This window comes from Pogona vitticeps, chromosome 8 (assembly GCF_051106095.1).
Source record: "Pogona vitticeps strain Pit_001003342236 chromosome 8, PviZW2.1, whole genome shotgun sequence".
Taxonomy (NCBI): domain Eukaryota; kingdom Metazoa; phylum Chordata; class Lepidosauria; order Squamata; family Agamidae; genus Pogona; species Pogona vitticeps.
The window spans coordinates 15,677,314-15,698,009 of record NC_135790.1 but is presented as its reverse complement, the minus strand read 5'-3'; the positions used below and the strand labels follow the sequence as shown (position 1 = coordinate 15,698,009).

The following is a 20,696-nucleotide window of genomic DNA, read 5'->3' as shown; positions in this document are numbered from 1 at the left end:
GCTACAATTTTAAAATAAATTCTCTAATTCTTATTTCAAAAATAACTTTCAGCATATTCCAAAGCACACTTTACATCAAAAAAATTACTAAGAATGCAGCTACAGTAGGGAGTGGAATCCATATGATCTGTTTTGGAATTGGGTTGATTCACAGCCTCCCTTAGACCTTAAGTTGCTGTTACCATCCACAAAGAAGCATTTAATTATCCTAGATAGAATTTAGTTAGGAATTGACACTGCAGATCTCAAAACGCTGCAGTTCATAACGGGATTACAGGTCTCCGCTCTCCTCCATTGCTGATACCTTGTTCTATCTCTGCCTTTCCCTGCCCTTTTCTGTGTCCACATAAGCACACCACATAGAAGTACAAAACTTTGGTCTAAACAATTACTTGTTTTAATATTTACTTGCAGGCGCTCTAGTAATGATGTGACATATCAAGCTGCCATCCTTGCTGTATTCTAGAAATGGCTTCCTCAGACATTTGCTTCCTGCTAGTCCGTGGTGAAAAAATTATGCTTATTTTCCCTTGCTTATGCACTGCCATTGTTTAATGCAATGGCAGTGCACTCAGGCTAAGTGAATAGGGGGATGGATGCAAGGAAAGAAGGCAGCAAGCAATTGTAGCTGGAAAATGCAGTAATTATCTGCCATGGTGCTAGAGTAAGGGAAACATTTTTAAAAAAAAACAAAAGATTCAATATTGGAAGTAGCCGCTCATTGGGGCTGTGTTTGATTTAGTAGCAGAATACAACCCGGTGAAGACAAAATCTCATGACGATGCTCCTGTTGCTGTTTTACTCTGATACAAACAATCAGATCTGCCTGAAACTGATGCGAATTGGTTCGCCCACCCCTCCCAAAAAAAGTAGAAGCCCCTGCTGGTTGAGGGAAGACGGCCAGGCTGATTCGCATTTATCTGTATGTCATATCCTTATCAGGAAAAGGCACTGAATCTAACCATGCCAAATCTGGCTCAATACGTGTGTTATTTGCCAATGTAGTCACCCCACTAGGTAGACTTCTTATGAGCAGTTTAGGTCCTCATGCTTTAATGAAACAGCAGGACATCTGATTAAAATCATAGAGGAGTTACATATAAATATGTCAAGAACACCTAAAGCTGCCTTCTGCTGAGTTAGTCCATTGGTTTGTTTAGTATGGCATTATCTGTGATGGAGAGTAACTCTGGATTAAGAACATAATAGCCAAAGTGGATCAGACCAGAGGCTTACTGTATCAGTACCAGCATTCTAGTCCCACTGTGGCCAACCAGTTATCCATCATCAGAACTTGAAAAAACCAACTCTCCGTCTTTTTGCTTGCCAATTGAAGGAATTTGGATACATCCTACCTCTGATTGTAAGATGTAGAATTGCCGGTACATAACTGTGACTACATAACAGTGTGTAGTAAATGTGGATAGTCTTATCATCCAATAATTTATCTAGTTGCCTTATAAGAACACTTGGGAAGAAGCTCCATCTTGCCTGGTAACCCTTGACTCCTTTCAACCTATCACACCTGATTCTGTGGCCAGAGTGCTTGACCGCTGTCGAGCCACCACCTCCTCCTTGGACCCTTGCCCGGCCTGGCTAATCAAAGCAGCCAGGCCAATAACAACAGAATGGGCCACTGCAATAATAAATGGGTCCTTCCTTGAGGGCAGGTTTCCCTCTGCCCTCAAGGAGACACTCATTAGGCCCATAAGAAAGAAACCTAATTTGGCGGCGGACGAAATTGGCAACTATAGGCCCGTCGCCAATATTTCTTTCATGAGCAAAGTAGTCGAGACGGTGGTGGCTGACCAGCTTCAGGCACATCTGGATGAAACAGATGCCCTGGATCCTTTTCAGTCGGGCTTCAGGCCGTGCCATGGTACAGAGACGGCATTGGTCGCCCTATACGATGACTTGTTGAGGGAGTCCAACAGCAGTAAAATTTCTTTGTTGGTCCTCCTCGACATCTCAGCGGCCTTCGATACCGTTGACCACAGTATCCTCCTGGGGAGGCTCTCTGAGTTGGGTATCGGTGGCTTAGCTCTGGCCTGGTTCCGTTCCTTCTTGGAGGACCGCCCCCAGAGAGTGCAGCTTGGGGAGAGTATTTCGGCCCCGTGGAGTGTCAATTGTGGGGTTCCACAGGGGTCGATCATCTCCCCAATGCTGTTTAACATCTATATGAGGCCGCTGGGTGGGGTCATCAGGGGATGTGGAGCATCGTGTCATCAATATGCCGATGACACCCAGCTCTATATTTCCTTTTCACCAACTGCAGGTGATGCCGTCCTGTCCCTCCAGCACTGCCTGGGGGCCGTACAGCAGTGGATGCAGGAGAACGGGCTGTTGAACCCGGACAAGACGGAAGTTCTGAGGGTGGGTGGCCCTGTGGATGGTGGCTTGGGAAACTCCCTCATGTTTGGGGGAGGTGGCCCTGGCCGCGAAGAGTGGGGTCCGTAGCCTGGGGGTACACCTGGACCCAATGCTCACCATGGAAACGCAGGTGGCATCGGTAGTCCGCACCGCCTTTTTCCATCTTTGGCGGATTGCCCGGCTGCGACCTTATCTAGACACGGAGGCACTCACTACCTTAGTACTTGCACTCGTAATTTCTAGATTAGACTACTGTAACGCACTCTACGTGGGGCTTCCTTTGAAGCTGATGCGGAAACTTCAAGTGGTGCAGAGTGCGGCGGCCAGACTCCTTACTGGAGTGAGAAAATACCAGCATATCTCTCCTACTCTGTCCATGCTGCACTGGCTGCCCATCCATTTCCGCATTGACTTCAAAGTGTTAATGCTTACATATAAAGCCCTAAACGGTTTAGGACCTCGATACTTGGCGGAATGCTTACTCCCAACTAGTTCTACCCGTGTCACCCGTGCGAGCCAGGAGGTGAGGCTGAGGAGCCTGACGCCAAGGGAGGCCCGGAAAGAAAGAACTAGAAACCGGGCCTTCTCAGTGGTGGCTCCTCGTCTCTGGAATAACTTACCTCTGGAGATTCACGCTGCACCCTCGCTGGGTACTTTTAAGAACCAACTAAAAACATGGATGTTTAGGCAGGCCTTCCCTTCCAGTTAATTCCTCTCCTTTTTCCTTTTTCTTTCTCTCTTTATTTGATTTATTTTTATTTTTCCCATCTTATAGAATCATCTAATTAATTAATTGTTATAAATTTTTTAGAACTTGTTATCATTTGTTGTAAGCCGCCTAGAGTGGTCGAAATGACTAGATAGGCGGGGTATAAATACAATTAAATAAATAAATAAATAAATAAATAAATAAATAAATAAATAAATAAATAAATAAATAAAGTAGAGTTCTTTCACAGCCTCTGGGGTCCCTTACTTTGATGTTCTGGAAGCGAAAGCTTGCACTTTGTGCCAGCAGTCATGTGCTCTGCTATTTGACTCTGACTCTCCAAACACTTCCTTTTACTGTACAGTTATGTAGGGAGTTCCTTAATTCTGCAGAGTATATTTTCTAACAAAACTGGAAAACAGTTTGACTCTTCCCATTTCCCAGTTTGGATGGGAAATGAACGTGAAAATGAACGCTCACCAGTATCTTGAGAACGGTGAGTTCTAGGTCTTGTAACTTTCACATGTTGTGTAATATTCATACAAGTGGTGTGACTACCCCAGAAAATTTACATTTCCCAGGGTCCCCAGTATTTGACTGTTACTGTTGCATTCTGTAAGATTCCAAGGGAGGCATTCCTGGCTTAAAAACCGACACACTCTGAAAAGAGAATGTTGTGGGCAAATGGAACTCTCTTAATGCAACCAAATATTATAAACTGGCCAAATCCATACTTAGATCCAGGTAAATACAAACTTAAGTGACATCACTAGAATCAACATGTATCCATTACTTATCACAAATGGGACGTTAAAGAAAGATAGGAAAATAGCTTGATGAGTACACAGGGAAAGAGAAGAGAGGCTGCTTCCTGGTTTTAAGCACCATCTCTCTTCATTATTGATGATAAGTAGCTGCCAGATTCTTCTTTTATATGTAAGAAAGGAAACGTCCTTCTTATACCGTAAAAGCATCCCTTTACCCTTAAGTGCTAAAAAACCATGACTTTTGCTATGCAGCAAACTGAATTTTGACGTTGGCTGGACAAAATGAAATGGATTAGCACTAAGAACCGGAAATCTCATCAAATTAAATATTTAACATCAGTTGTTATGGCAAAGTATCAATATATTGCAGTATATACACTGAAGCCCTTTAAGTGCAGAGGTTTGTCCATCTGCTGTTGCAGAAGTTCCCGGTAGTTCCAAAATCAGGGTGTGTTGCAACCGCGGGGCAGATGTCGGAAGGAGGCTTGGATGAACTCCAGAAAGGACCTATATCTCAGGTAGCCTGATTGACAGGATTTTCATAGTCAAGGGGGCAGCAGCTGGCTTCCGAAACTACTCAATACAATGGACAGTGGGGCCTGGCCTTCAAAACTGTTCATATTAAATGTCTGAAGTGGGGAAAGACACTTCTGTGTGGTGGGGAAAAAATTATCCTTCTGTTTTGCTCTTTTTGCTTATAGTTCCCGCAAAGGAAGGGACTTTGTGTGGGTTGAAGATGGAATTCAGTGCTCCTTTGGATAGAGGTAGACACACTTCAGGTTGAGTGGATCTATTTTATTCTTCATTACAATTCCAGAGTGCTTCAGGACCAAAACAATGGCTTATGGGGCTGGAAGTACTTCTTGTCAGTTTTGGGGTTTACTGTGTTTCTCGGTTTTCAGAACTTTACATTTGTTTTGGCAGTGGTTTACAATGCTTCTGTATGTAAATACAGTACACAAATCTTTTATGTTGGCACTTCTCTATTAAGACACTGTTTGTGTACAGTTATGTGTCAGTCTGGAAACTTGCAAAAGTTCCTAGTAGCCATCTAGGTGGGGGAGTTCAGGACTTGTAGCCTAAAAAAAGTTACTGGTACTTTCTGAGCTGCCGCATGTAATTCACTTTAATGAGTTATCTTTCCTGATAAATGCATTTTTGCAGCTTTCCTGTAATACACACACTTCTTGAAACACAACAGAATTTGGAAAAGCATGTATATTGACATTCATTTGCATATTGGCATATAAAATATGCATTAGATGTATTCTCATTAAAAATGTGGGCCAAATAAATTTCTCTCCACCACTTTGATCAGTCTGAAGATTTTACACCAGACTTAATAGCATAGACCTTTATTTTAAAAATGTCCACGTCCACTTATGATTATTTTGGATACTTTTTTTAAAAAGGCAAGAGATAACAAACTCCTATATATCTCCTACAAATCACTGCTTTAATTAAATGGATGAAAATCTTCTGTATGAAACAAACCTTGTGTACAATGTAGTGTTCTCTAAAACAGGTTAGAAATGTCTTAGCTTAAGATATCATTGCAATACATACAGTCCATTGGCCAAAATGCTAGAAATACATCTTTATTTGTATATTGTGTTTGCAGGATACAAATTTGTGATTCAGAAAATATGCTCATTGTGCTAGCATTTTCAAAAAGATAAAGGAGTATTTAGTTTCTTCCTATTGTGTTGTTATTAAGCATTTGTGAAAATGCATTTCACTCATTTTGGGTTGGTTTTTTTTAGTACACCTTTTATCTTCTTGTGCCTTTGTATTTTTAGCATGCTGGTCCTTTTGTTCAAGACAAAGAGAGATAAACTTTTTCAGGTTCTTATGTTTTGGATTTACTGGCACTAGTCCAAATTAAGCGCTACAGAACCCTTAAAAACTAATCCAAAAAGCTAAGGCAAGGCAAGAGAGAATAAATATACTGTACCCCAAAGCAGGCAGCAGAAAGAAAAATCATTACCCAAACACATACCAAAATATATACTTTTCACAGGATAAATAACACCCCTCACAGGATAAACAACTGGAAAATAAAACACACACATATAGCTCTCCTGTCCCAAAAAGCAAAAAAAAAATAATAATAAAAAAAAAATCAAAGTGCCCTCCTGAACCAAAATGATTTATTTCCCCACTTTTTCTTCTTTTTTCTTTTTTCTTTTCTTTTCTTTTCTTTCTTTTTTTTTCTTTTTTTCTTTTTTTTGCCTTTTCTTCTGAGTTTTGACAGGCAGGCAGGCAAGCCAGGCAGCACAATACAAAATGGAGGGCAATAGGAATCAGCACACAGATTTCCACAAGAACCACTGAAGAAAAGCACTCCCCTCACTGGTTCCAACCAATCCTGGCCCTTTTTATAGGTTCAAAGTCCCCACTCCTCTGCTCCTAGTCATTCTGATTGGCCGTTGAGAGCAGCCCTTGCAACTTTGGGGTACCCCTCTTTCATTTAAACAAACCATTTGCCTTTTAGAAACTTCATTTCAGGAGTCCACAAAAGACCACATAAAGGGTAAAAGACTTTTTTCATGTTTTTTTTTCTTTGTGCAAAAGGCAGGTGCCTACTTATTACATGCTGTCACATTGCATGCAACTGGTAGCAACCTTTGAGGGTTTTCAGGGGTTGTGCACAATATATTTAGGGAGTAACTCCCTCCACCCAGAAAGTTTCCATGGCTGAATAGAGATTTGAACTAACTCCTCCTCTTAACTAGTAATGTCTCGGCATCATTTTAAGGAAATTAAATTAAATGATAAGTTTTTTAAAAGCCCAGTTATATAAAATGGCCAGTCCATTGTTTTCTCTGGTTGCTGTTTTCAAATGCAGAAGACTTAGGTTCCTGGATTCTCCAGAGGGATTAATACAGAATTAGGCTGTGTCTGCACTGAGAGAAAATGAAAAGTACTTAGCAGTAGCCTGTCCCTCCTTTTTTGTCATCAGTGATTAAACTATACATGATGGATAGTCATGTTATACATCTTCATGCTAATATTTCAGTTTCTTATTATTTCTATGGAAAAATTGAGGGAATCTACTCTAGGGAAAGCAGATACTGGGGAGGAATTTAATCCTTCCCTATAAGTATGCAGAGGGACGGTCTTCCTCAGGGCTTCAGCAGCATAGGCAAGTTTTTAATCCTCCCTCCAAACCTCTTCTGATCCTGTTAATTATCAGTTGTCATCTCTGCTCCTCAGCCGATGTTAATTTGGACTGGAATATTCAAGCTTTTAAAGGAATTTCTCGTTCAGAGTGAACTGCATGAGAAAGAAGAAGCTGTGCAGAGCTGAGAATTGTGTTCTTCTGACTTTTGAAGTCTGGGAACCATGGGAAACCCAACAGAGCCCCTGCCCCCATTTCCTTGACTTAGAGCTCCATAGCAATGGCAGCAAAGGGCTAGTATTTGTGAAGGTGTGTGAAAATAAAGGGCTCCTTTTTTCCAAAGCTGGTAACTTTCTCATGTTGGGAAAAGTAGTCACATGATGATGAAAGAGGCACCATCTATTTTTTAATTGTTTTCCTGAAAATCTTGTTTATTGCAGGCTAGCCCTACAAACTGCTTGAGGGTGGCAGGAAATAGCAATCATGGGCCAGCAGGTGGCAACCTTCCTTCTGAATCAATAGGAGACTTGTCACATGCCCGCCACAGAAGATTATGTTGAATTTTATTTAAAAACAAACAAACAAACAAACTAGACTTTTAACTTTCTCATTCATCCATTCTGGCTGCATTGTCTAAGGTGTCGCCTTTCCACACATAATTGGAAAATCAAGACCTTCATTTCTTCATGCTTACTTTGCTGACTTTTTGGAACTTTGCTAAGACTACAATATTTGGGACCAGTTGCAGATTCCCCATTTGTGTTTCTATTACACTGGCAGTTTTCCTCCTTCCTACATTCTCTCTGTGTGGTTTCTTATAGGGAGTTTCCCTTGTCCAAAGAATGTATATTTCAATTCTGGCATTTCTGCTGGTGTTTATCCTAGACACAGATGCATTCCAGACATGGGAGAGTTGCATTCTGCTACAAGTTAAATATAGAAGTGTATGCATAACTATTAGCACACAGGGACCAGCCGTTTCCATGTTTATGAGAAAAAGTGGCAGACATGACAACGATATTATGCACTTTTTTTCTTTTGGTAGCAGGAATGTGAGGAATTGCAGTTCCCATGTGGGAGGTTTTTGGATCCTGGAGGGGTTGGGGAGTAGCTGAAGCACCACCATTAACACATTTCCCAGAGACCAGAGATGATGTGCTAAGAAACACAGAGGGCTGCAACCATGCCATAAGAACAGGACTTTGGAGCAAAAGGTTGAGGGCCTCGTTCTGTAGAATAAGTAAGTTCAACAATGTTGACTTATTCTCAACTGTAGTTAGTGAGAGATGGAGTAACCGAATTCCTTTTTTAAACTGCAGTTTTCAGAATCGCCCAGCCAACAGGAGGGATTCTGGGGATTGTACTCTTAAAAAGGTGTGGTTTTGCCCCTTAAAACCTACAATGTTAGTTTCCCAAATATAAACAACATCCTTTCTCCCCCCCCCTCCTTCTTCCACCACAACTGGTGGTGTGTGCCTATTCTGCAGTGGTCATCTTGTGATGTTAAGCTCCTTACTTCTTACTGATTGCCTACAAACAGAGCATTTATTCCTGGATTCAAGTGCTGTCTCAGATACAAACTCCATCCAATATCCACTTCCTCATTTAAGTAGAGTATCAGAGAACAATCTGTACTGCTCAGTGGTATTTTCGACTTTAGCTGTTGTGAGGTAGGAAAGGTTGAAATGTTATGTAAAAGAAAAACAACAGCCTTATGGCAACCTTGAACACTAACAGATTTATTTCAGTGTTACGGAGAGATGGGTGCAAACTTGACACTAGGCTTTCGTTTTTCAGGAAACTGGGAAATCTTACTGAGTTAGAGAAAAGGCTTGTCTGGGAATCTCAGCATGGCAAGACTTGGAAACTATAGAGAAAGAGAAATGTTGGGAGTACGCTTTACATCTGTAGTTGAGAGATGTAATTTTTAAAAAACTTTTTATTTGTAATTTTAGTATTTTGCATTTTGCAGATGCTTCATTAAAAAGGAGTTTATAAGTCTCAGGAATGGCCTCAGTGTCTCTCTCTTTCTCAAGCAGTCAAATCCTCTCTTGAAAATGTCAGGAAACATTAAGTCATCTTAGATTGATATCCCCATGGGTGAGTTATTTGTCAATTACTATTTCTGTAGGAAACGCTGATGAATGTTGGTTCCTCATTGCTACATGCACTTGCGGATATGGGGATAATTTTCTGATATTTTTGTTTGTTTCTTAACATCGCTTGCTGCATGACATAATTCATTATGCTTAAATAAAGAACAATACTGCAGATCTCTACAGTTATGATGATGCTCTGTAAAGAGAGGAAATGGGTAACTCAATCTTTGCTTCTGTTTATTTTGTTTAAAGGATTTCTATCTGCCATTTTCCACAACAAGAATCTTGCCAAAGTAGCTACCAATCATGAAATAGTATTTTGAAATAAAGGAAATATTTAAATTCTGAACATGAACATGTTAGTTTTTGGGCATAGGTTCTGTTCCAGAAGACCAAGCAGTCGTAACAGAAGACCAAGCAGTCATAAGATCGAATCCACGCAACGGAGTGAGCTCCCATCGCTTGTCCCAGCTCCCGCCAACCTAGCGGTTCGAAAGCATGCAAATGCAAGTAGACCAATAGGGACCACCTCAGTGGGAAGGTAACAGCATTCCGTGTCTAAGTTGCACTGGCCATGTGACCACGGAAGATTGTCTTCAGACAAACGCTGGCTCTATGTCTTGGAAACGGGGATGAGCACCGCCCCCTAGAGTCGAACACGACTGGACAAAAATTGTCAAAGGCAACCTTTACCTTTACCTCTGTTCCATAGTAGTTGCATAGAGCAACATGGTACTCTCTCCATTCTAGTGCAGCTCTACTAAATATGAAGACAACTTAACAACAACTTTTTAAAAAAAGATTGTCAGTTGTACAAAGTTTGTTTTAACTTTTGTGCAGCATCTTTCAATCATATTGAAATGTTTTGCAGTTTGGGCAATTTGCAAAGAGAATAAAACTATGAAAAATGGAAATGTGAGAGATAAGATAGGCTAAGAGTTGCAAAGGACTGCTTCTTTTGAAGTCAGATGTCAATGCACAGCAGTGATGGAGTACACAGGGATTTCCCCCCTTGCACTCCCATTTAATGCTAGAATTTGGAATCAACTAATAAAACTCAAGGGCAGAAGATCCAAAATAGATTGAAGAAAGCACTAATTTATACAGCAGCTAATTTAATTTACATCAGTGGTGTCGAACTGTGGCCCTCCAGATGTTCTTGGCCTTCAACTCCCAGAAATCCTGGCCAGCAGAGGTGGTGGTGAAGGCTTCTGGGAGTTGAAGTCCAAGAACATCTGGAGGGCCACAGTTCGACACCACTGATTTACATGTTTCAATGCTACAGAAATGTCTGATTCATTTTGGGACCTCAGGGTAAGGAAAAGGTGTGTTAAGACTCCCACCTCCCACTGTCTTTCTAGTCTGGATCAGGCCTTCTGTGCTTGCCGTTGTGTTGACAAGATCCCATTTGTTTCAAGCCTCATACAGTTCGCCTCATACAGTTGAAACAAGATGTCCCTCTTTGCCATCAACACCTAGAAGAACAACCCTTTCTATTACAGTCTTAGGTATTTCTACAGATCATGTTGTGTGGCTGGAATGTGGTGTTATCAGAACTAGAACCTAAGTCCCACATAGCCTCTAGAACAGTCGCTCCCAGCCTATATGTTCTTGGAGTAAAACTCCCAGAAGCTCTTCACCACTAGCTCTGCTGGCCAGGATTTCTGGGAGTTGTAGTCCAAGAACATCTGGAGACCCAAGGTTGGAAACCACTACTCTAGATCTTAATTGGAAAAGGTCTTATTCTTTAGAATTCCAGAGAATTGTGCATATCTGGGATTAAAGAAAGACTGGGTGCAGTTTCCAGAAAGGAACTATAATGAATGGCATAATTACAACAATTAAATAATGATTTGCACAGTTGGGGAATTAAAATACAACTTCTCCTTTCTTTATTTTGTTGTCCGCTTTAACCAGGCATGTTATAATCAGAATGAGTTCTGTACTGTACACCTGTGGCTGCATCATGTGTTCAGCAATGCAGCAGCATTTTGACATTATGCTGGTGATGTGAACAAGAAAGTCAAGCTGCAGAATGATTGTTCAGATTGAATTATTCTCCTCTAGGACATGGAACACTGTGATTATGTAGTCAGGCTGGCACTCTTTACCCTGTAGCATGTTGACCCATAGCTGATCCTTGACTTTTCTGTTTTTATGCTTACTTGGGATGTGATCTTTTTCAATACTTGATAGCAATAGCTGGTTGTCGAGGGGTAACAGAATCTGTTTTTATGTATGGCCTTCTTTGATTTAAGGATGCTTTCAATAGTGTAATTGTTTCACTTCATTTTATCCGCTTTCTCTTTTTATTTCCCATCTCGCCCATATAACTGTGAGGCAAGTTACTTGTAAATCTAAATAGCAATTGCCAAGTAGCAATTTTGACCAGAGCTTGGTTGTCATGACTTGTGACTATTTATTTTTTGGGAAATGAGTGTGTTGTGAAGTTACATGTCAATAGTAACATAACAAGTAGAAGCAAATTAAGTAGCCTTTTCAATCTGTCTCAGCATGAGGGCAGAAGTGAAGAGGAAAAAGAACAACATCCTGCTGTTTAGTGTAGTAACAACTGGAGCAGGCCCATTGAATCAGCAGAACCTACAGAGCAGCTAACTTGCCAAATCCCCACTGATTCTGTGGACCTACTCTTAGTTGTGACACAGGATGTTAAGCAACAGGATTTCAGCCATTGTGGGTTTTCTTGGATTGAAACCCACTACTTACAGTATATCTCCTTGTCTGTCACTCTAGCTACACCACTACACTGGGTAGGTATCCTGTCATTTCTTATAATTTTTAGGTAATTTCAGCATACAGTATGGTACAGAAGAGCAAACCCTGTTTCCAAGTAGGGTGGCCACTTACACATGGCAAAAAAGAGGACAGATTTTAATAAAGTTTGCATATACAGGAAATAAAAAGGTAAAGGTTCCCCTTGACATTTTTAGTCCAGTCGTGTCTGACTCTAGGGGGCGGTGCTCATCCCGTTTTCAAGCCGTAGAGCCAGCGCTTGTCCGAAGACAGTTTCCGTTGTCATGTGGCCAGCGTGTCGAGGGAACACCGTTTTACCTTCCCACCAAAGTGGTACCTATTCATCTACTTGCATTTGCATGCTTTCGAACTGCTAGGTTGGCGAGGAGCTGGAACAAAGCGACGGGAGCTCACTCCGTCGCGTGGATTCGATCTTATGACTGTTTGGTCTTCTGACCTTGCAGCACAGGGCCTTCTGCAGTTTAGCCTGCAGCGCCACCACGTCTTCCATACATAAATAAATACGAAGTTGGAAGTTATTATTATAGAAGAGATATGCAAGACATTTCATTGCAGAGACTTTGACATAGTTAAGTGGTTCAAAGTGATGTAGAGCCTGTTTCTTGTCCAGGTGGTACCTATGGATGGGCAGCTGATATTCCAGCAAGTCTCCTGATCTCCCATCTTGCTTCTCCACTCCCTTTACAAAGAGTATGGCCTAGATCCAATGCATATCTTCTGCAAGAAGTGGAGATCCTGATCATTTCTCATCCTCCCCCTCCCTGTCCCCAGCATTCCAGAATAGGCCCAGGAAGGCTTGAAAACCCTCTGGTTCAAGTTTTGGTGCAAGAGAAAACTGTATCAGGAGGTATGTACCAAATACCTCAAAAATACTGCCATAACAACCAACAGCCCATAACAACCAAAACAACTACAACTACTACTACTACCACTACTACTACTACCACCACCACCACCACCACCACCACAGGTATCTCAGACCAAAAGATGTTGTAATTGTAGGTAATGTGGAAGCTTGAAATCTCAAGATTATCACACCTAAAGTCCACTTCCCACGTAGAAACCATTTCTCCTCAAACACCCTTTCTTGTTAAATACTGAACAAGTCTTGCTGGGGAAATATTTTCTTCACACTACTTGTAAAGTGCCAGATAAGTATGAATTTTCTGTATGAATTCTCTACAGGAAAGTGGGAACTGTTAAGGGCAAACAGCAAACTTTTGTGTGTGTTTTTGTTGATAGTCTTTGTTTGTTTCTGATGGTTTTCTGACAACAGGAAGTTCACAACAGTCTAAATTTTAGTGGTGCATTGGTTAGACTGCTGTATTGCAGCCAACACTCTGCTCATTACCTGGGTTCGATCCCAGGTAACCAGCTCGAGGTTCATTCAGCCTTCCATCTTTCCAAGGTTTGTAAATTCAGTATGCAGCTTGTTGGGGAGGGGGGATGATAGTGTTGAGAATTTTGATTATAGCGTGTGTTCTCATAACATCAGCAGAGTAAGGAGATATTGGTTAGCAGAGATACTTATGACACTGAGAGAGTAAAACCAGCAACTTAGTCTATTTACACATATACATAGAGAATATATACATATATATATAGACCTTCCTTTGGCAGCATAACATAACATGAAGCAACACACAGCATAGGAAAAAGTGACCTGACTTACAGCAGATAAAGACGTTCGTTTTACACATGACTTATATACAGTTCTGTGACCAGTCAGAAAATACATTACTTCCTTTTCTGTTACACAGTTTCATCACGTACACAGCTATACAACATTAAGTCTTAATCCTTGATACCCACATTGGCTGTATGTATTTCTATAGCTGTCACCTCAGAGGTATCTTCATTGAATTTGGTACCTCACAATCTGACTCTATTTATTCTTAAAATTATATAGCAAAGGGGAAAAAACACAAAGTGCTTATATACTACCCCATAGCACTTAAAGCACTCTCTGGGCAGTTTCTACTTTAGTTATGCAAACTACATATTGACCACATTTTGATCCAAAAAAGGATTTTGTGTGACATCCAAGAATTAGTTATCCATAAGATAAAAATAATGTCAAATTTTAACATAGCTCTAGTAAAATGACAAATACAAGAATAGGTGAAACCTTTATAGGCCACTATTAGATATCTCCTATTCTTGCATTTGTATTTTGTAATGGCCACATGGTTCACCCCATAAAATGACAAGAGATAAAAAGATTTTAACCAGTGAAGAATACTAATTTAAATTTAAAATGCATGCAGAAACAAACAGTTCTAATGAACAGACATGCATACTGTTGCACACATTTTTATTTAAAAGAAAAACGAGGCTTAAAAGAACTTAACTGGGTGTTGATTTTAATACATATGTTTTTAAAATGAAAGATGTGCACAATGGAGTCTAAAATGTCAGTGAACCAGAAGGTTATTGTCAGTTCAGAGGACCACTTTTTACATGTTTTTTTTGCCCGTCTTTGCTAGCTTCATTGCACCTGAAATGTTGATCCTCACTGTCTGTCTAAATACTTCGCCTAAAAGCTGGATCCCGATACTAATAGAAACATGATTTAAACCAGGTCTGGCGAGTTTTAATTTGTTTTGTTTAAAAGTGTCTACATGACATAAAAGTAAGCTTGGCTCTCCTTCTCTCTCTCTTTTTCTCTCCCCCCCCCTTTGTGTTTTTCTGTATGGGAGGGTGTTCTTTTACAGTAACGTCTCTGCTGGGTGGTGCTTATTTTAACTTGGTTTTATGTTGCTGTTTTATGAATGGGCTTGCCCAGTGTGCACGCCTCTGTTGGGGGAGATTGCTCCCCATTTCTGTATTGCTGCTGTGCTAGTTTTCCGTGTGCATGCATATGGTTTGGTCTCTCTTCTGTCTGGGAACCAGAGGCGGGGGAGAGATGCGGTAGGAGGAAGGCTCTTTGTTTGCCAGCCCACGGCGGCCAAGACTTCACTGTCACCTCCTGGAAGGAAGAGGCAAAGGGGGGGGGGGCTAGGGGGCAGCCGCAGTGGTTTTTTCCACCTTTCCCCCTGCCTGCTCATCCTGAATTAGGGAGCCTGAGGTGCAGGGTTGGAGGAGTGAAGTGCTGTTTTGGGGCAAAAAATAAAAAGGATCAGAGCACAGATACTCATTGATCCACCAAATTTTTATATACGTAGGATCATCCCTAAACCACTCTCGGTCATAGGCACCATCTCTGCCCACAGCTTAGACAGTGGCTTGGGGATAATCCCATGTTAAAAACATTTGTGTATCCATGAGGATCCACGCTTGGATAAAACGTTTTGCACCACTGCAAAGCCATGCGCCCATCATTTCTGTTGTGCATTCTGTGGACACAGAATGATTTGACAGAGTTTAGGGGCAGACCAAGTCTTGCAAGGGTCCCTTCCATGCCTCTTTGCAAACACCCACAAACTATCCTGGGTTTATGTTCTTTGGAGCCAAAAAGGGCCAGAATCTTTTCAGGAACCACACAGTGGCTTCTTCTCCTTCTGGTCCTTAGTAGCTCTCTCTCTTTCTCTGTGCCCCCTTTTCCTAAAGGCTGCTTCTCTCTGCCTCCCAGGGAAAACCTAGGGACAGAAGCAGGCAAGCTTTCTAAAGGGACAAGCAGTTTTGCCAGCAGACCCTCTCTCTCCCTGCCCTTCACCTCACCACAGCAGCAGGGGCGAGTGGGCAATGCGAGGGCCGGGTGGGTGGGAGTAGGACAAAGCCTCAAGGGCAATGACTCTAAAAGCCAGGGTAGTCCCCTCAGCTGAGATATAATACATCTTAATAGTTGTGCTAAAAGTTTTTGCAAGAGGATGCAGACACCAATCTAAATACCACGTGATTAGCACATGAATTTAATGCAATTTCAAAAACCCTGATCCAGCTATTGATTTAATTTCATAGTGTAACTCTGCCCAAACATGCATAGAATTGTATTGATATTGTTCACTCTTGATTAGTGACATAATTGTTCTCAGAGAAGCATGGAGAAGAAAAAAAATCTTAATGTCCTGTCACAATAACATTTCTCAGAAATTTTGTGGTCTGTTCCCCCCCCCCCCCCTTTGGAAAGGAATACCAAACTGTGCTTGGAATACCAAATTGGAAATGGGCTGGTTTGCTGCTTTTTCTGGTCACCGTTATGACATACAGGCAATCACAAACCAGCCTGCCCCTTATCCTTGCCTGTCTATACCTTTAGGGTTCCTGTCAGGAGCTACTGATTTCTTTGAAGTAGGATCTCTTGGTTTTAGCTTTGTGTGTATGTGTGTGATTTGACTGTGGAGCCAGAGTTTGGGAATTCGATTCCTCACTGTGTCTCCCTTGCAGAGGCTAGAATCAATGATCCATAGGGTCCCTTTCAGCTCTGCAGTTCTAAGATTATCATCATCATCAAGATTGAACCAAATAAATGGTTTAAGCTGCCATTTTGCTAAAGCCACTGAAGTTACTAGGAAACTGAAAGCTTCCTCCCACTCCCCCATAAGAGGAAAACTTTGCGTAAGAGGATGCAAAGTTTGTTATATGTGGGTTTTTTAAAAGCCCGTGTAATCCAGCATGGTTGATGGGCCAGTCAATATAGTGGCATGTATTCAGAAACATTTTTTTAAATTGAAAGCTTCCTCTCCGACAGAAGAGGAGAGAGGGAGGGCATAAGGAAGGAGGTTTTCCCCCTCTCCCTTTTAAAGGGAATAAAGGGCTAAATAGCATAACATAAAGTGGTAATGTGGTTTCCTGTGCTGAAACAAACTGATCCTTGCATGTTGACACATCACAACGGCAGAGTGACCCTGTTTAGGGAAAATCCAGCCCACGACAATTTAGGCATCTAGTCACACTAGTGAGAGCAGAAGAAACATCAGGCTGCACAGCAGTGTTGCAATTCCTATGAATTCTTCTACAGAATTCATCACAAGGAGAATCAAACTGTGTAGGATTTGGCAGTTTCCTGCAAAAAAAAATAAAATAACAGGGGGAGGGGAAGAGGAGGGAGATAAGACAGAGGCTTTCTTTCTGCAGGAGGGCGGATCTCATTGGTGTGGGGCAGGGGGTCTTGTAGGAAAATCATGGCATGGAAGGAAGTCGCAGTGAATTAACAATTTTCTGAGTACTTTTTACATTCCTAGTCTGTAGTCACTAAGGAAGTGGCACTTTGACAAAAAGCCTGATCCGACCGACAAACAAATAAACAAACAAACTGCTGTTGTACCTAGTTATCTTTAAAACAACAACACAAATTTAAGCGTACACACGATGCATGCACATACATGGACCACAGTGACAGGAGAGGGAGTTTTTCTGCTTCTCTGGCAGCTGCCATGGCATCGATTCTTTGGAATCAGTTCCACATACTCTATGAGAACACCCCTGCAACTTTTTAAAAAATGCCTGCTGATACCAGATAAGAGGAATTTTTTAAAAAAACTAACAAAAGCACTGTTCTGCCACAGTATACCTTATTGGTGGCTCACTCATCCCTTAGTCACCTGTCACTGTGCCCTCTCACCCTCATCCCATGCCCCCTCTTTCTCCTTCCGCCCCTTTCCCTCCTGCCCTCTTCTGCAGTCTGCCCTCCCTGCCCTGTAATCCACCTGCTTGCAACCGAACCTCGTTTTGCTGAGTGGCGGTGGTGGCAGAGGGGGCCTCCTCCCAGCTGGGTTATTCCCTGCCACGACTTCTTCCCAACAGCCTCAAGCATCTTCAGGGATGACCATCCGTTGTTTGGCCCTGCCCGGGAAGCCAAGAGAAACTGCAGAGCCAAATCCCACAGCTGGAATTAGGGAAAGGGGTTTCTTCGTAACTGGGGGAACGCATACAACGGTTCAAAACCATGTAACTGTCACGTGGTTTTGAATTGCTCTCACGTGCATCACTGAAGACGGGATGCAAATGATCAATGTATATTTGCCCTAGAATAGAATTAAGCACACTCTTTCAGGATTGTATGCATGTCGAAGAATTAAAGGAAAAATTAGGTCACTTTATGGGTTACACCAAATTCTAGGCAAAGATGGAAAAGTTAATAGAAACTAGTCAATGGCATAGTTAACTGTTAATTGAGTGAAAGAATCAGATTCACTTAAGATTAAGTCGGAGGGGGACAAATTTTAACAGTTAAATTGGTTATTGTTTTAATTTGATTACTATCGGGATGTAGTAAAATCCCATCCTCAAAGGTAGGTTTCTACTGCCTACTATCCTGTATTTCTCACTCAGTACAGAGGCTACATGTGTACAGTAGCTTCTCCTTTTCTGATGATTGCTTTCCCACGTTGAAACCTGCAACAGAAGATGCAGGAATCAAGCACTCACAGTGTTTAGTTCCTACAAGATTGCTGAATTACTGAACTGGGATCTCTCTTAGACACAAAGGGGTTTAAATGAGATGATGTACAGGATAGTAGGCAGCACTGCGGGAAAGCAAATGTGGTTCAGGCTTTTTAAAAAGCTCGTATTTCTACAAAATGAAGAAACTAAAATTTGGCTACAACTAACACAGGCCCTTCTAAAAGCATGAAACAACCTAGGATTATATTTGATGCCACTTTTGAGTTGTTGTTTTTAAGTATAGTCTCCTACACATACAAAAAAAACACCAAATTATTCATCCAATTGACACACAGGACTGTCTGTTTTTCTGTCTTTCTTTCTGATATATAAGCAATTCTATTGAAAAATAGGAAGCTCAGACTTTTCTTTCTTTCTTTCTTTCTTTCTTTCTTTCTTTCTTTCTTTCTTTCTTTCTTTCTTTCTTTCTTTCTTTCTTTCTTTCTTTCTTTCTTTCTTTCTTTCTTTCTTTCTTTTCACATACTTAGGAGCTGTTCCAGAATTAAGTCACTGCTCTTTATGATGAGCTAAAATTTGTCCTTAGAGCTGAAACTACTTTTTAACAATTCTCAAGCAAATAATCTTATCATAACATCAGTGGTCTACTGTTTTATGCTCAGTGCTCAACCAAAAGCTCAAAATCATTATGATAGAAATGCAATGCAATCGAGCGAGTTGTCTTTAAGAGTTAAATTAAATGTGCTTTGCCCTCCTTTGTAGAAGAGTGATTTTTTAAAAAATGGTTACCTGTATTGCTGTTAAAGCTAGCACATAACTGCTGCCGTCTGGATCCTGAAGGCAGTTTGTGGGAAACAGAATGTATTCATCAGAAGATCAGCAGGGGCAGGCAACATTGAAGAAACAATATGAATATCAAAAGCATGATAGGGAGTGCTTCAAAACATCAGCTATAACAATGCTCTGGCCTTTAAAAAAATCTCCACAGCCTTTTTAGAGACATGAGCTGTGGTTTTATCATGATTTTAATTGGCCATATCTGTATTTTAAATAATTGTGACGGCTTTTAGCTAATACAATAAACTTGAACTGAACTGACATGAGCTACGGTATGTCACTTACTCCACACGTGTGAAAGGCAGAGATCTCTGTGGAAAGTTGACACTGCTGCCATTGTAGCAGTCTTATGTGACATGCCACAGCTTTTTTCCCATTTAAAGTACTTCTGTTGTTTGCCCTCCCTTCCAAGTATGAGTTCTCTTTTCCACAAATTCAGGACCAGTGGTTTGCCACAAAGTGTGTTGTGGGGTGGATGCGCAAACCCAAGTATAAATAATTGTCTAGAATACTGTAGAGAAAACCTGAAGCCACAGATTGGAAATAAAGACATATAAATAACTAGTTTGTAAGTTGTCATTACTTACTTGAAATTAATTCTTTTTTCTAGTTATGAATTTTATTGTATCACATTATGATTGTAACATAATGAAGAATAGCTTCATTCCTTGGTGTAGTTGTAACTGTTTAGGCACTTCTATAGTTACGTCCTCCTAACTAACTGGTAAAGAAGGAACCAGGAGTTTTGTAGTATCTTTAAGACAAACTTCTTTCTTTCCTTTTAAAGGCTTGCTGTCCTAGCACTAGAATAGCAAGGGGACCAAAGATGTGAGTGTGAGTTCGAAATAAGCAAAACAGGAGAAAATTTTCACTTTAGCCTTGTTTCCAGATTGTTAAGGAAAAAAAAGAGCCCCCACTCTTTTTCCCCCCTTTGGTCACCTGCCCTAGCACACCTTTAAAAGAAAACAAGAAAGGGAATGGAAGGGATGCTATGAGGAAAACAGATAGGCCCCAGTTGTGGTGAGGAGAGGTTTCCCACTGCCCTACCTCTCTCACTGTTGCTGCAGCTGGCTGGAATGGCTTTCAATACAAAAGCTACGAGCATTGGCTTATGTGATCACACCACCTGAACCCCAACATGAATGCATTTGGTTCTAAAAAAGTAGAAGTCCCAGCAATGGAGAAAAAAAGTACAGACTGGGGTACAGAAAATAATGTAAACCAGACCATCCCAATCCTGGAGCATTTCTTGCATTATTGGTCAGCGTAGTTGCATTCTTAGTTACAATGGAGCAATAGGCAAATAAACATTTTTAAATGCTATTATGATGCTAACTGGTTGATCTGGGAAGTGCTTGGAACTATAACTGTAACTAATTACTTTTAAAAAGCTTGGCGCTTTCCAAGAACGGTAACCTCTGTGTGCTAAAGAAAGGTGTAACATCAGGAAGGACAGAAAAAGCCAGAAGCAGGCATTGATTTGAATCAAATTTGCATATTCTGGTTGGCAAGCTTATATGGATAGGTGCAAATTAAGAAATAATTTACTTTAACTTAAATGGAAACGATCTCTTATCTTGGTAATAATTGCTGATGAGCCACTTCCGGGCCCCTGTCCTCCATTGTTATTTTGTTTCTTTATCTATAAGCCAGGCATGGACTGTTGTGAAGGACAGGAAGCTAGTGTGCCGTCCTCAAGAGTGAATACAGAGGAGGAAGCTTGCGGATGCATAGTG

The 20,696-nt window shown here is 41.1% G+C and overlaps 1 protein-coding gene across 10 annotated transcripts in view; it reads left to right on the top strand.

Annotated features, from left to right (window-relative positions):
- Window positions 1-20,696, top strand: part of PKNOX2 (PBX/knotted 1 homeobox 2) — a 529,964-nt gene that overhangs the window by 19,186 nt on the left and 490,082 nt on the right. For 2 of the 10 annotated variants that reach the window (XM_078379791.1, XM_078379792.1), the window contains exon 2: window positions 8,940-9,067. The exons of the other annotated variants lie outside the window; for them this stretch is intronic. The gene's annotated coding sequence lies outside the window, so the exon portion shown is untranslated. The remainder of the gene's footprint in view (window positions 1-8,939; window positions 9,068-20,696) is intronic. 10 annotated transcript variants of the gene reach the window in all.